Source organism: Nomascus leucogenys, chromosome 8 (assembly GCF_006542625.1).
Source record: "Nomascus leucogenys isolate Asia chromosome 8, Asia_NLE_v1, whole genome shotgun sequence".
Classification (NCBI taxonomy): Eukaryota; Metazoa; Chordata; class Mammalia; order Primates; family Hylobatidae; genus Nomascus; species Nomascus leucogenys.
In genome coordinates, this window is record NC_044388.1 from 51,574,637 (window position 1) to 51,590,955 (window position 16,319).

Consider the following 16,319-nt stretch of genomic DNA (forward strand, 5'->3'; position numbering starts at 1 on the left):
CAGGAAGACAGTGCGCCTCTGAGTGCTTGCGTGAAAGGCAACATTTAGGGATTTATGGGTAAAAGCCAAATTGAAGTTTGGTCAAGCCAAAGTCGTTGGTAAAAAATTGGCAACTGTGAGCCCGTGGTTATTCTCTCACTGTTTCCGACAGACAAAATCTGTCCTTCAATGTTATTAGGGATGGAATAAGCTTCACTGTATTCAGTGCTACTAGGGATGGAATAACCTTCACTGTATTCAGTGCTACTAGGGATGGAATAACCTTCACTGTATTCAATGCTATTGGGGATGGAATAACCTTCACTGTATTCAATGCTACTGGGGATGGAATAGCCTTCACTGTATTCAATGCTACTGGGGATGGATACCTTCACTGTATTAATGCTATGGGGATGGATACCTTCACTGTATTCGATGCTACTGGGGATGGAATAGCCTTCACTGTATTCGATGCTACTGGGGATGGAATAGCCTTCACTGTATTCGATGCTACTGGGGATGGAATAACCTTCACTGTATTCGATGCTATTGGGATGGAATAACCTTCACTGTATTCTATGCTACTGGGGATGGAATAGCCTTCACTGTATTCGATGCTATTAGGGATGGAATAACCTTCACTGTATTCAATGCTACTGGGGATGGAATAACCTTCACTGTATTCGATGCTACTGGGGATGGAATAACTTTCACTGTATTCAATGCCATTAGGGATGGAATAGCCTTCACTGTAAGGTTGAGGCGGATTCAATGAGGTCTCAGGGGTGCGCTGGCCTTCGTGTTCTCAATGGCCCGGAAGATCTGGCTGTGTCATCTGCTGACTGTGTTCTAGAATGACAGGTGTTAGAGAGTCTTAGAGATAAGCATTCAAGAGAGGTATACCTAGCATATGATTAAAATAATAATTATTAACCCTTTTCCCATTTAGGAAAAAAAAGTACAGCTGGCTGCTAGTGCTCATTTAATTTTACATAAACACATTCTTTGAGGCCAAAGCAAATCTGACTGATTTTCAATGTGGAGGTAAAATATAAAAACTGTTTTTGAAGTTTTATTTCTAAACAGACCTAATATCAGAATCATCTGAATCATCTGAGCCATTTATTTTAGAAAAACTGTATTCATCACATGAGTCTTTGGCCAACAGCTATTTAATGATGTTAACATCACGCATAGGAATGCTGTGTTTTCTAGGCTCTGACATTTTCAGCGATCAAGAATTACTATATTTTGTAAATGGAACTACCACCACTAAAAACAGAATGCTATAAATAGAATGATGTCTTCTGTTTCCAATGTCAATATGCTAGAGAAATGCAAAAGTAATAATAAAAGCAAGGTCTTTCCTGGCAAAGGTATCTTTGGGTAAATGCTGCAGCCAGAAGTGCTGCCGGCAAGTGTTCTCAGGGCAAATGGGAAAAGGGTTAAAGGTTAAATTAGACAGAAACCGAGATTTGAGGTTTGAAGGAAGCTAGCCTAAAAGGCCTTGAGACGTTGGGCCTGGAGTGTCCTTAAACAGAAGTATAAGGACAATAGTGGCAATTCAATGCATTTCCTGGTTTGCAGTCTGAATATTTTTGGTGATGGCATAGACATCAGAGAGGTCTGTGGAAACATATGCACATCAGTCACTTCTGATTGCACAATCCCAAGTGCCCTGTGGGAAGCTAGGATCATGTCCTATGCCGGCCAATTGTTGTGGGCCACTCACTGGATTTCTTTAATTCTCTGGTGATGATGTTAGCATCTTTGGTAAGATTGTCCACAGTTCTGGTTGTTTCCTGAAACAGAGCATGGAGAATGTGGGAGCCTGGGTGAACTTACTGAGTGGCCCACTAGCAGCAGCTCCAGACACAAAGCTTGTCTGTCCGCGACCTACAGCAGCATGAAGCCTTTCCAGTGTCCTTCCAACCTCTTAGCCTCTTGTTCTATGGCTTCTTGGGATCCTGATGAGGAAGGAAGGTCACAGTCTCTTTCTGGGGCTGATATTCTGTGCCTTGGCTTGTAGATGTAAAGTTTTTGTAGATCTTTTGTATTGTCTAGTGCCTGAAAAACTTAAATCAGTGATAATCTAGTAGTAGTTAAGAAGAGAAGGTGGGCTAATTAAAGATTTGAAAAGCACAAAGAGGATTAGCTAAATAACAGGATCTATTCCAACCAGCAGGCATGCTTTTTCCTTTCCTGTCCAGCCCCCTTCCCATAGGAGACAATTTGTAGATCAAAGAGGTCATGTTCACTCAAAGCTTGCATTCCTGTTCTGGACCACGTTCCAAATATTATGGTTCTTGAATGTCGTTCTCAGATTGCCCAGAAGCCACTTCCAATGCCTGAGAACACTTCTCTCTGGGTCAGTCCTCCTGAGGGTAGGCCATGCCTGTAGCGTGCACCCCTGGAATCAAGAGGGGTTGCAGGGGTAGCTGCCTGTGAAAGTGATGGAGTTCGGATGCGGAGTCCAGGACATACACAAACATGCACCCAAACCACAGTAAACGCTGAACAACAAAGCTTACGTGAGCTTCACTGGTCAGTAACACTCCATGTGTGTCGTCGTATGTTGATATTGGGAAAGTAATATGCCCTGACTCCACAAAAAAAAACTACATTTGACTCCCCTGGACGTCACTGTAGGCACTTTTCCCTTGGCTGGTTTTGATTTGTATCCTTTCCATGTAAAAGAAAAATCATTACTGTAAGTATAACAGATTTCAGTTAAGTTCTGTGACTCCTTCTAGTAAATTATCAAACCTAAGGGTGATCTTGGAGACCCTTGTATTTGCAATTGGTTTCAGAAGCAACAGTGGTCTTAGTGACTGTTCCCTCTGACATTACAGGTCGCCAAAACACTTCACAGTTGGTGTCATAGGTGGGATTCACTAGCCCCACCCTGACTCGCTGAAACATGTGATTTGAGAGGAAGAAGGAGGAAAGGGCTGGGGGTGATTAAATGGTTGGAAGTAATGAGCCTTTGATTACTGGATGGCCACAGGGTTGCTAGTGGTACGGAAATGGTGTTGTCCTGCAGTTAGTTGCTGGAGGCAGAAGTTACCAAAGGAATTCAGAAATAATGGCTCCAATTCTGAGGAGTTGGTACTGGATAAATAAGGAAATGAAAAGTAACAAGGAACAAGCTAGTACCAATCTCTTGGTTATTGTTATCTGTAATAACTAAAATAAAAGTAAGAGTATTGGGATGGATCCTGAGGCTGTTCTAAGCTTGTATTCAGGTGGGCCCAAGCTAGAGCCACTAACGTCAGTGCTGCTACCAGAGGGAACAGTTAAGCAGATGCAACCAATAGCTAAGATGTGCAGGGCAATGGGGGAAGGACAGAGGAGAAAGTCAAAGGACTCATCCCAGCAGGGCAGAAATCTTTCAGTGGTTATTAATGGGATGAATACAGCAGACCTTGATGGAGTGAAGACAAAAGCCTTAATGCAGCACTCTCAGAAACTGTAGGGACTGATGGGAGCCCCCGCTTATCCCCCAGCAGTGAAGATTTTTTTTTTTTTTTTTTTTTTTTTTTTGAGACAGAGTCTTGCTCTGTCAACCAGGCTGGAGTGCAGTGGCGTGATCTTGGCTCACTGCAACCTCTGCCTCCCAGATTCAAGCGATTCTTCTGCCTCAGCCTCCCAAGTAGCTGGAATTACAGGCACCCGCCACCATGCTTGGCTAATTTTTGTATTTTTAGTAGAGACGGGGTTTCACCATGTTGACCAGGCTGGTCTTGAGCTCTTGACCTCAGGTGATCTGCCTGTCTCGGCCTCCCGAAGTGCAGGGATTATAGGCATGAGCCACCGTGCCCGGCTGTGAAGGGCTTTAAATAAATCTGCTTTATTCACTTTAAACAAACTCTGCTTCATAGTTTGGAGAAATTTTAAAAGCCAGCAAGCAAGGATGACAATGAGAAACCTGATTTTCAATCATTGAGACAATGGTCTCACAATCTAATCAGGATGAAGATTGACAAAAGGGCCTGAGTCCCTTAGCCCCATCTTCAGCTGGGGAACTGAGGGTATATGCGTGCATGTGGGTAAATGGTCAGCAGGTGGAGAGAAGATATTTCTAGGACTCCTTGACACAGGAGGCCCATGCACTGTGATTCCAAAAAGCTGTTCAAGTTCTAAGGGGCTACAGTTAGATTGAGAGGATATGGGAATGAAATATTGAAGAAATTAAGTGAAAGTTTGGATGAAATTTGGAAAGTCTGAACGGACTTTATGTGAAGTGGTGGTATCTCCTTTACCTGAGTTTATTAAGCACATGGATATTGAGTCTGACTGGGGACTGCTTCCCTCACCTAGTACTACAAGACATTAAGCATGTAAATCTACCCTTCAGCCAATATTGGCTGAACATGCCAAAAATAGGAATCAAGAAAATTACCTGAGCCTATGCAGGTTGTTAATTTTACTAGAGTAATGACGGGGACAGATTATCTGTGCAATGTGCCTGTGCGGAGGGCAGGTTGGAACTTATGGCAGTAGCCTCTGAGAGCCACCCAGTGATGACTACTGGGATTTTGGACTAGGAAAATTCCATTCAAAAGGCAATGAGTTACTAACCTTCTACTGGACATTAATTGAAGCTGCCCTATGACCGAAGGACATAAACTGATCTTAAAACCTGAAATATTCAGAATGTCTTAGACAATGTCAGAGAAACACTCTAATGGAGAAAAGAGTGCTCAGAAAAGCTCCGTAGTAAAATGGAATTGGTTTATACAGGACCATGGTACCAGGGGAATGCAAGGAGGAGGCACTTGCGAGCAAGGAGCCTCTTCTCCCCTAGCATTGACTTGGAACCACCCGAGGAGCTGCTGGGCCGTATAACCAGTTAAGTGTTACCCTATAAACAACTTAACAACTTTTATTGATCAACAAAGAGCTACTTGGTTTATGGATGGCAGTTCCAATGTGAGCAGATAGCATCCTATTTGGAAGGCGCCATTCTGACTGAAAAAGGTACCAACAAATCAGCTCAGTGGGCTGAGATGCATGCTGTTTGCCCCTCTGTTTGAGTTTTTGCCGACTCATGGGCAGTAGCCAATGGCCTGGCCATAGACTAAGCCAGGTGGCAATGGAAAGCTGGCCTCTTAAAGGGATGCCCATATGGGGCACAGCCCTGTGGAAATCACTATGAGAATTTGAGGGCTACGTTGAAGTAGGACATGTCAGTGCCCATCAGAATGCCCTTCCGGGATGAGAAAGTGGTTGGAATTGGCAAGTGGGTATTCTGTGCACTTGCTTGGGTGGCCATCTGGGTTTATGGAAGGCGTGGATGGGGGTAGTGGGGATGCTGCAGTGTAGACATGGCTGAATCCACACATGTTCCTCTTGTGCTCTCTGAGGCACACAATACCAGCTGCTCAGCCAACCAGCAAGAGAAACAGGGATGCGGATGGTGGTGGGGCAGATTCTCCAGGGCAAGGCCCTACATGGAGCTGCCAAGTTGGTCTGATGCTGATGGCCCTGAGCGGTGACAGCATGCTGGCAGCCCTCACTCGCTCTCGGTGCCTCCTCTGCCTGGGCTCCCACTTTGGTGGCACTTGGGGAGCCCTTCAGCCCGCCGCTGCACTGTGGGAGCCCCTTTCTGGGCTGGCCAAGGCCAGAGCCGGCTCCCTAGGCTTGCAGGGAGATGTGGAGGAAGAGGTGCGGGCGGGAACCGGGGCTGCGCGCGGTGCTTGCGGGCCAGCGCGAGTTCCGGGTGGGCGTGGGCTCGGCGGACCCTGCACTCAGAGCAGCCGGCGGGCCCTACCGGCCCGGGGCAGTGAGGGGCTTAGCACCTGGGCCAGCAGCTGCTGTGCTCAATTTCAATTTCCCGCCGGGCCTTAGCTGCCTTCCCGCGAGGCAGGGCTCAGGACCTGCAGCCCGCCATGCCTGAGCCTCCCCCCACCCGCCGCTCCATGGGCTCCTGTGCAGCCCAAGCTTCCCCGACGAGCGCCGCCCCCTGCTCCGTGGCTCCCGGTCCCATCCACCGCCCAGGGGCTGAGGAGTACGGATCACGGCGCGGGACTGGCGGGCAGCTCCACCTGCCGCCCTGGTGCGGGATCCACTGAGTGAGGCCAGCTGGGCTCCTGAATCTGGTGGGAAGGTGGAAAACCTTTGTGTCTAGCTCAGGGATTGTAAATACACCAATGGGCACTCTGTATCTAGCTCAAGGTTTGTAAACACACCAATCAGTGCCCTGTGTCTAGCTCAGGGTTTGTCAATGCACCAATCCACACTCTGTATCTAGCTAATCTGGTGGGGACGTGGAGAACCTTTATGTGTAGCTCAGGGATTGTAAACGCACCAATCAGTGCCCTGTCAAAACAGACCACTCGGCTCTAGCAATCAGCAGGATGTGGGTGGGGCCAGATAAGAGAATAAAAGCAGGCTGCCCAAGCCAACAGCGGCAACCCGATTGTATCCCCTTCCACATGGTGGTGACTTTGTTCTTTTGCTGTTTGCGCTAAGTGTTGCTGCTCCTCGCTCGCTGGCTTCACATCTGCCTTCATAAGCTGCTAACACTCACTGTGAAAGTCAGCAACTTCATTCTTGAAGCCAGCGAGAACCACGAACCCACCAGGAGGAACGAACAACTCCAGATGCGCTGCTTTAAGAGCTGTAATGCTCACCTGCAAGGTCCGCAGCTTCACTTCTGAGCTGGCGTAAACCCTGAACCCACCAGAAGGAATGAAACTCCAAACACATCCTAACATCAGAAGGAACAAACCCCAGACATGCCACCCTAAGAGATGGAACACTCGCTGCGAGGTTGTGCAGTTTTTCTTGAAGTCAGTGTAGACCAAGAGCCCACCAATTCAGGACACAAGCCCCTGGCGTCTACAAACGGGTCTTGACCAGAACAGGCACTGGCTCTGGACTGGGTGTTGAGCAGTGGTAGATGCAGGTGTTACCACAAAAGGACTAGAATTGAAAATATTGCCCCAATTTATACCAGTTAATCACTCAAGCTGTATTTGCAAAATTATGACAGAGAAACCTGGCATAGCTGACTCTGTCTGGCCTCTTAAGCTCTAAGCTGTCTGTTCAATCCTGGGCATGGGCTAAGCTAACCTAGAGAGGAATTTAGTTCATGGGTTAACCTTAATGTAAGCATGATAGTAGCCCTTTCCTAAAACTACACCCTTCCTTATTCAAAGATCAAATTGCTTTTTTAACACTATGAAAGGCCGCGGATTAAGATTAGGAAGGGGTCTGAACTCTGCTAAGATGTAGGCATAGTGAAACAATAACCAGCCATTGTTCTAGAGGGCATAAGAGTCATAACCTCCCCAACTGCTCCTATAGATAACATCACTATTGTCAAACCCAAAACTGGTGTTCAAAACTGCATCCTGATGAACCAGCTGGCACCACCCAGAATGGGAAACTGGCTGAACTAGTTTTGCGATCCCACCAAGGAACTCGAGAACAGTAGGAAGACAGCTTCAACCCCGTGATTTTATCCTCAACCCAAGCAATCAGCATTCCCCGTTCCCTAGCACCCTCGCTGCCAAATTCTCCTTTAAAAGCCCTAGTCTCTGAATTTCTGAGGAGAGTGATTTGAGTAGTCAACTCTTTCCTCTTGGCCAGCCTTGTGATAGTTAAAACTTTTGTTTATTTGTTTATTTTTTTTGAGATGGAGTCTCGCTCTGTCGCCCAGGCTGGAGTGCAGTGGCACGATCTTGGCTTACTGCAACCTCTGCTTCCCAGGTTCAAGCGATTCTCCTGCCTCAGCCTCCTGAGTAACTGGGATTACAGGCACCCGCCACCACGCCTGGCTAATTTTTTTGTATTTTTAGTAGAGACGGGATTTCACCGTGTTGGCCAGGCTGGTCTTGAACTCTTGACCTCAGGTGATCCGCCTGCCTCGGCCTCCCTAAGTGCTGGGATTACAGGTGTGAGCCACTGCACCCGGCCGTTAAACTTTTTCTATTGAAAGAAACCTGCTGTTCTCAATGCATTGGCTTTTCTGGTCAGAAGGCAGGATGGACCAATCAGGCAATTACATTTCTTTGGAACACACTTTAACCCTCAGAATAAAAGTTTGATAGAGAAGTGGAACAGGCAATTGAAATGTGTGTTGTCTAAAACAGGGTGATAAAGGCAGGAAGGGCTGGCTTACACGCCTTCACGCACACACTCCACAAGAGGGGCCCAAGGGAGTGCACACCGGCCACAGTCCTCGACTTTTCTGTGGGATCTGGGGAGGCAGGGATGGGGGGATGCTAATGTGACTACACAGTTCTTCCCTATGTCACTTCACCTTCCGTTTTTCCTACCTCATGCAGCGGCTGCAGGATCATGGCAGCAATGGTAGGTGCCAGAAGGAGGGATGATCCCTAAGCAAGAAGCTAGAACCAGGCCTTTAAAGCTTTGTGTCAGAATTCCTGGGGGCCTGATGGTGTGAGCTGTGCCTTCACCCTGTCTGGCAAAATTGGGGTTAGCGTTGAATGCAGCTGTGTTACCTGGTTGTTGGGAGAGCGCACTAGTTCTGTGCCTGTGTGCCTCTATGCTATATGAGTGGGAAACGACTGAGGCAGAAGTCCTTGATTCACCGTGCTTGCTTCTGGCAGTCTATACCAGCATAGCGGCCAAACCTAACATCCTTTCCAAAGATGGAAACACTGGTAAAAATAAAATGATAGAGAGAAGGGGAAAGGCAGCTAAGAGCAAAGGGATGAATAAATGGTTTATGCCATGAGGGAGATCTGATATTTACATTGGCGCTTCAAGAAAGACTCTGAGCGAGAGGTGATATTGTCTCTTTTTTTGTTTGTTTTGTTTTTTTTTAGACAGAGTTTCACTCTTGTTGCCTAGGCTAGAGTACAAGGGTGTGATCGCGGGTCACTGTAACCTCTGTCTCCTGGATTCAAGCGATTCTCCTGCCTCACCCTCCCAAGTAGTTGGGATTACAGGCATGCACCACCATGCCTGGCTAATTTTTGTATTATTAGTAGAGATGGGGTTTCACCATGTTGGCCAGACTGGTCTCGAACTCCTGACCTCGAGTGATCTGCCCACTGGCCTCCCAAAGCGCTGGAATTATAGATGTGAGTCACCGCTCCTGGCTGATACCGTCTCTTACCACAGTTATATACCTGATGCCTGAAAAGGTGGAGCTATGGATTGCTGAGACTGCATGTGCTTTTGGAACCTGACCATGTCGAATGAAAGTCTGCAAACCTGAGTGTTAGCATTCGGGAGACATTTTGGTCATATGATATAATGATTGGTGGTCATTTGATTGATGATTGATGGACATTTTGGTCATATGATGAAACTGGAGTAATTGATAATGACGAAGTAGGACTCTGGTAATGTGGTGATATCTTTTGGCTTCTATTTTTTGGGTTACCATACTGTGATGTGGTGTAACACTGGCCTTGCTACCAATAAGAGTCAACTACCTTATATAAACAAGTCTTAGAATAATGCTGATATTGATGATCAAATATATTGAGAGATTGAGTTAAAACCTCTTCAGGTTGTAATAAAATGGCTGACCTGAGGAAGAACTGGGTTTAGCTGACTATTACCTAATTTCTATGCTAAATAACTCAGTATAAATTTATCAGAACGTACAAATAACAGCAGATCAAGGGAGGAAAAGAGTAATATCAAATTATTAACAGTATAAAAATATGAAAATGTATGTAATGGCTTTATAGGACAGACGAGTTGCCCACTATTGCTCTATCTGTCTAATAAACACTACACTAACTATAGATGCCTAAACAAAGACGATTGTTTTGCTGTATAAGAAAGCCTTGGCCAAATGCCAGAGGGTAGCTTATGTAGTGAAAAATTGATTTTGCCCAAAGAGAGGTCCAGCCTTTGCCGTTGGCACCTAGGAGGTGATCTCTAGGCCCCTGGAATGTCCTGACTAACTGGAGTGTCTTTGCTTTGGGGGGATTGGCCACCAGACAGCCTAACAATGTGATTCACGACACATGCTTTGTGCCACATAACATCAGTTCCAATCTCCCAGGGACTGGAGATAAAAGGTATCAGCCTTGCCTCCAGGAGGGGCTAAGCAGTAAAGGCCAGCCATGTGGGTGATGTGTGGTTAAGCCCGGAAAAAAATGCTGGGCCCCAAAGGCTCAGGTGGGCTTTCCTGGTTGGTGATGCTCTGGGCACGTTGTCACACATCAAAGCCGGTGAGGGCAGAGTTAACAGTGTGCAGGACTCCACCGGGAAAGGACAACCTGAACCTTTGCATTTGGGCCCCTCTTTGTCTCCACCTCATGCGTCTCCTCCCTTGGCTGATTTTAAGCCGTGTTCTGTTCCCTGCAATAAACCATAACTGTGAGTACAACAGCGTTCAGTGAGTTATGTGAGTCCTTCTAGCAAATTGTTGACGCTGAGGGTGGTTTGGGAACCCTCCAAACTTGTACGTGATGTCAGACATGAGGGCAGTCTTCTATGTGGACACCGTGTGCCCTCTAAAGCTTCATAAATTGCCCTAACTTGCTTGGAAAATGAAGGGAATACTTACATATTGAGTGCTGAAAACCCCAGCCTTCCCCTCAGCTCTTACAGTGCTGGCAGCCAGGAACAAGGAGCAGGATATTGGCTTATTCTACTCTGGGGAATATGATCAGCTCAAGAAAGACCTAATGACAATGACTATATCAGTCAGTGTTTGCTGTGTAACAAACCACCCCAAGATTTGGTGGATTAAGATGAAGCCTTTGTTAATCACAGCTTTGCAGTTTGGCTGAGCAGTTTCTCTGCTCCAGGCCAGTTCATTTGGGCCTTTGTGTTCTATGGGAGCCTCCCTGTCTCATCCAGTGGTTGGCTTGATGTCAGCTGGAACAACGGCCATGTGTCTTCCATCGTCCATCAGGATAATCTAGGCTTTTGTGGTGGCAGAAAGGTCCCCAGCTGCTAATGTTCCATCTGCCAAAGCAAATCATGCGGTCAAACCTAGGTTGAAGAGATAGGGAAGCAGGCTCCAGCTCTTGACTGACAAAGTGGCAGAGTCACCTTTCAAAGGTGTAGGCATCAGTCAGGATTCTCCAGAAACAGAACAAACAGAGCCTGACATCGTAGGGCAGACCAATCTGGCCAACAGGGTGAAACTCTATCTCTACTAAAAATACAAAAATAAGTCGGGTGTGGTGGCATGTGCCTGTAGTCCCTGCTACTCAGGAGGCTGAGGCAGGAGAATTGCTTGAACCTGGGAGGTGGAAGTTACAGTGAGCCAAGACCGTACCATTGCACTGCAGCCTGGGCAACAGAGAGATTCCATCTCAAAAAAATAAATAAATAAATAAATATATCTATATACCCAAACAAGCAAACAGAGGTAAAAACGGAAACATAGAGGAAATTATGTAGGGGGAGGAAAACATCTTTGAAAACCTCATGAATTTCCTCAGATAAGAGATGATAGAGAATCCATGAAATAAGAATAGGAAGATGTAAAAAATAAAATTTGGAGAATAAAGAAAAGTTCTTGAGAACTATATAAAAACACAAGGGAACACATGGAGACCTTGGAAAATAGGTCAAGTGAGTCTCCTAGAAAGTGCAGTAAGAACAGAAGGAGATGGAAAACAGGAAAGAACTGATAAGAAAATGAGGACTGGCCGGGCGCAGTGGCTCACGCCTGTAATCCCAGCACTTTGGGAGGTCAAGGCGGGTGGATCACCTAAGGTCAGGAGTTCGAGACCAGCCTGACTAATATGGTGAATCCCCTTCTCTACTAAAAATACAAAAACTTAGCCGGGCATGGTGGTGCACGCCTGTAATCCCAGCCACTAGGGAGGCTGAGGCACGAGAATCACTTGAACCTGGGAGGTGGAGGTTGCAGTGAGCTGAGATCATGGCACTGTAGTCTAGCCTGGGCAACAGAGCAAGACTCTGTTTCAAAAAAAAAAAAAAGAAAATGAGAACTGGGCTGGAGGTCCAACATTGGATAGACAGGAATTCTGCAGAGAATAGTTTTTCTTTTTTTTTTTAAGACAGAGTTTTGGCTCTTGTTGCCCAGGCTGGAGTGCAATGGCGTGATCTCGGCTCACTACAACCTCTGCCTCCAGGGTTCAAGCAATTCTCCTGAGCCTCAGCCTCCCAAGTAGCTGGGATGACAGGCGCCTGCCACCATGCCCGGCTAATGTATTTTGTATTTTTAGTAGAGGCGGGGTTTCATCATGTTGGCCAGGCTGGTCTCGAACTCCTGACCTCAGGTGATCCATCTGCCTTGGCATCCCAAAGTGCTGGGATGACAGGCATGAGTCACCGCAACCGGCCGAGAATGATTTTTAAAAATGAGAAACATGATCGTGTATCAAGAAAAATGACCAAAGAACATGAGTTTCCAGATACAATTCTATGTGATGAAGTCCATCACCTTCTTATAATCTGCACATATGATGTAGTTACTTTAAAATGAATTGTCTCAGTTTGGTTCCTGGGGAAACAGACTCAGAAGGAGATTTGCATGTGAAGCATGTCAGAGAATGAAGAATGGAAGACTGGGGATGCCAGGAGTCAGGTGGTGCATTCCCAGGAACTGTCTCGGTCTGTCCCAAGTATCTCTGGAGCTCAGATGACCCTCAGAGTTGCCCCGAACTGAGGCAAGGGAACTAACCCTTTGTACTATCCCCCAGTGCCCAGCACTTGCACTAAGCCGTCCCCGAGGAGGGGCTGTGACTGTGGGTGGGCTGCTCACTTTAGCTGAAGATGACTCTAAGAGAGGGGCTCTCTGAGGGCCAGCAGTGGCCCCAACTCCCAGCAGCTGGGAGAATATGAAGGGGGAGTCTGTGGTCCATGTAACATTTGCTTTGTTAAACTGGAAGCTTCTAGTTTTGACTTCTTTGAAGTCTTTAATGCTCACTTGGTCAACAACCTCTAGTTATACTTCTGACTCTCACCACGGGGAGACAGGTGTCTGGCTGGCAGACAGCGTGTGCTTGGGGCTCCCGTGCCGTGCAGCAAAAGCCGGATCAGGGAGCTCAGTGCTGAGGCCGGCAGTGGCCACAGTCACCCAGCACTGTCTGTGGGGAGATTGTGAAGTCTCTCTGGTTCGGGGGTAGGAGGGTGACATTGAAAGGCCTATTGTTGCTGCACAAGTCGGTAACATGGATTTCATCAGCGATTATGCAGGCATTTCGCTATTGCTAGATCTGACTCCCACACCCATCTCTCTTTTGGGTCTCAACTCCAAAAGGGGTGCTTGTTATAAGGCCCCTCAACCCTTACTGTGTGGCTGTGCTTATTCAAAGAACATCCAGACTATCACATTTAACTTTTTTCTCTTTTGAGATGGAGTCTCATTCTGTGGCCCAGGCTGGAGTGCAGTGGTGCGATCTCAGCTCACTGCAAGTTCCACCTCCCGGGTTCACGCCATTCTCCTGCCTCAGCCTCACGAGTAGCTGGGGACTAAAGGCGCCCGCGACCACACCCAGCTAACTTTTTTTTTTTTTTTTTTTTTTTTTTTTTTTTAATTTTTAGAGACGGGGTTTCACCGTGTTAGCCAGGATGGTATCGATCTCCTGACCTCGTGATCTGCCCACCTTGGCCTCCCAAAGTGCTGGGATTACAGGCGTGAGCCACGGCACCCGGCCTGCATTTAAAAATTTTTAAGCTTACCAAAGTGACAAATTAGAAGTATTTGTATCTTAAATGACTTTTCAATTTACAAAAGATTGATCATCTATCACCATATAAGGAACTTACTTATTACACTTTAAATGTAATTCCAGTTACACAAATTCAATTAACTTCTCATTCATTGCCAAAGCTGTTTCTATATCATATCTATATCCTATTTATTCAGTGGTGCCTGTTAAGTGCAGCAAGCTTGTGAGGTGGGTAGAAGAGAAGGGAAAAACATCTACATAACGTCTTCTGGGTTCTACAACCAGCTATGGTGCTACACACACACACACACACACACAGAGAGAGACGTAGATATTATCTCCTGCTTACATGTGAGGAAGCTGGTTCAGAGGGGTTAATAAAATGGCCTGGCATCACACAATGCCTGCAAAAAATCAGCAATCGCATCCCCTGCTGCCTGACAGCACATTTTCTGAAGTTTCACATCCAAGCTGTTTCCTAGGTAACCACCACACAGCCTCCAGGACCGTCTGCATAAATAGGGAGGAAGGGGGAATCCAGCCAGCGCCTCTCATTTCCTGCATCAACAATAGTGCAGGCCTTTGTCAGGGCGTTAATGTGGCGAAAACAGCCCCAAAGCTTATCCGTGGGATTCTAGTTCAAATGAGATATTTCCACTCACTGAAGGGCCCGATTCATTGAGGATCTTGCCTGTCAGAGCACTGAGCCTGTTTCTATTTTTATTCACTCCCCTGCCTTTTCCTTTTCTCCCAGGCTTTTTGTTCTCACAGCAAGGAGTGAGTACTCCTCCTTGTTCACATGAGCCTGTGCCCCTCGAGAAATGCCAGGATCTGAGCAACCCATCCACTCCCCTGATAGGCAAAGGGCTCTGCAGAGTCCGCCGGTCCCCGGCCCTGGGACTGGCCAGGACAAGGCCCAGGGCCGGCATGACTCTGGGTCACAAGGTCTATTCATCTTGGTGTGGCTTCTTTGCTTATTGTGCTCCGTCCTGTGATGGTCTCTGCAGAGGGCCACAGAGACTTAAAGAACTTGCTCTCCTTTCCCTGTTGCAAGAGACAGGTCTAGGTTGAAGGACTAAGCAAGCGAGGGAAATGAGGGTCACGGCAGCCCACTCCCTTAACGCCTTTAACAATTTGATCTCCACCCAACCGAAGCATTGCCTCTATACTTTACTGAGAAGCTGAAAGGCACTTTGCTTTTATGAGCAGCTCTCTTCCGAAATAAATATTAATGACATTCAAGCTCATGGGTGTTGCTGAAAGCCATTTTTCCCGGCAATATTATATGCAAAGAACAGCTTGGAAATGTCGGTGGCCAGTCATATTATGTATGGTTGTATTAGTCTGTTCTGGGATTGCTGTAAATAACTACCTGAGACTGGGTAATTTATGAAGAAAGGAGGTTTAATTGAGTCACAGTTCCGAAGGCTGTACAGGAAGCATGGCTGGAGAGGCCTCAGGGAACTTACAGTCATGGCAGAAAGCAAAGGGGAAACAGGCATGTCTCACATGACGGGAGAAGGAGGAAGAGGGCGAAGGGGAGGCGCTACATACTTTCAAACAACCAGATCTCGTGAGAACTCACTCGCTAACACAAGAACAGCAAGGGGGACATCCGCCCCCATGATCCAGTCACCTCCCACCAGGCCCCTCCTCCAACACTGAAGATTACAATTCAACAGGAGATTTGGGCAGGGACAGAAATCCAAGCCATCTCAATGATTGACATCTTCACTTGTCCTTTCAAACATCCATGGTCAGCTGCAGCGTGGCATAGGTCGCCATCAAGAGGCAGCCGACTACCTGTGGTGCTGGCCCACAGGGATGGGGAAGGGCACACACAGATATTCATTGGGAAGGCATTGGATTGAGCAGTTTGAGCTGGTGGGTGAAGGCAGCAGGCTCCGTCTCTGGACATGATGGTGCACCAAATCACACTATTAGTTCTGGATGGGGCAGGCATGGGGCAGGGACAGGGCTCAGTGCCCAAGCAGCAGGGCAGGGCTGACCTAATCCCAGGGTGCCACAGCTAGTGGCTGGATATGAGGTGGCCCTGTTGAATACCAGTGATACATTTTTCGGGTGTGGTGCTGCCACTGTGGTTACATCAGAGAATGCCTTTGTCCCCAGGAGGTGCGTGCTGAAACATTTAGGGTGAAGCATCGTGATGTCTGCAATCTACTTTCAAATAATTCAGCAGAAAAAAAAAGCTTACACACAAACGTGGCAAAATGGGCAAAATGTTAAAAACGACTGAGGGCAGAGGAAGGGTATGCAGAGACTGACTGTGCTATTCTTTCAACTTGTAGGTTATAAGGCTTTTTAAAAATAAATTTTTGAAGTTTTTCCAAACGGGTTAATGATTTGTTCTAGGCTTGAAACATGAAGCAGTTTTCCAGTTTTCTTCACAAATGGCCTAGAGTTCAAAACTAGAATAAGTGACACAGCTAGTTACTACTACTTTGCTGACTTCTCATCCTAAATGTAGTACAGTCCAGACAGGATGGAATATGGTAAAACTGCTACCTTTAAATTCAACGAGTTAAACAGATGTTTCATAAAACAGGCTGGTGAATTCTATTTTTATCTTATGTTTTCTTGTTCTCACATTTTCAATGCTTAGCTGTTTTTCTCATTCGAAAGAATGTTTTATCCGACAACCCATCCTGTGGCCAGAAGTGGGAGTATGTGCCATCTGGAGGTTATACCACAAAAATGGACAGCAAGTCTCTAGATCCTGCGTGCTCCTGC

At 46.7% G+C, this 16,319-nt stretch overlaps 1 long non-coding RNA gene across 1 annotated transcript; it reads right to left on the minus strand.

Moving 5' to 3' along the window:
• Positions 1–1,135: 1,135 nt before the first annotated feature.
• Positions 1,136–15,086, minus strand: LOC105740246. Its single transcript, XR_001116269.2, has 3 exons — positions 14,986–15,086; positions 10,481–10,911; positions 1,136–2,046 (listed from the first exon to the last, which is right to left on the minus strand). It is a non-coding gene; the product is annotated as an uncharacterized LOC105740246 (long non-coding RNA).
• Between the last annotated feature and the right edge of the window lie 1,233 nt (positions 15,087–16,319).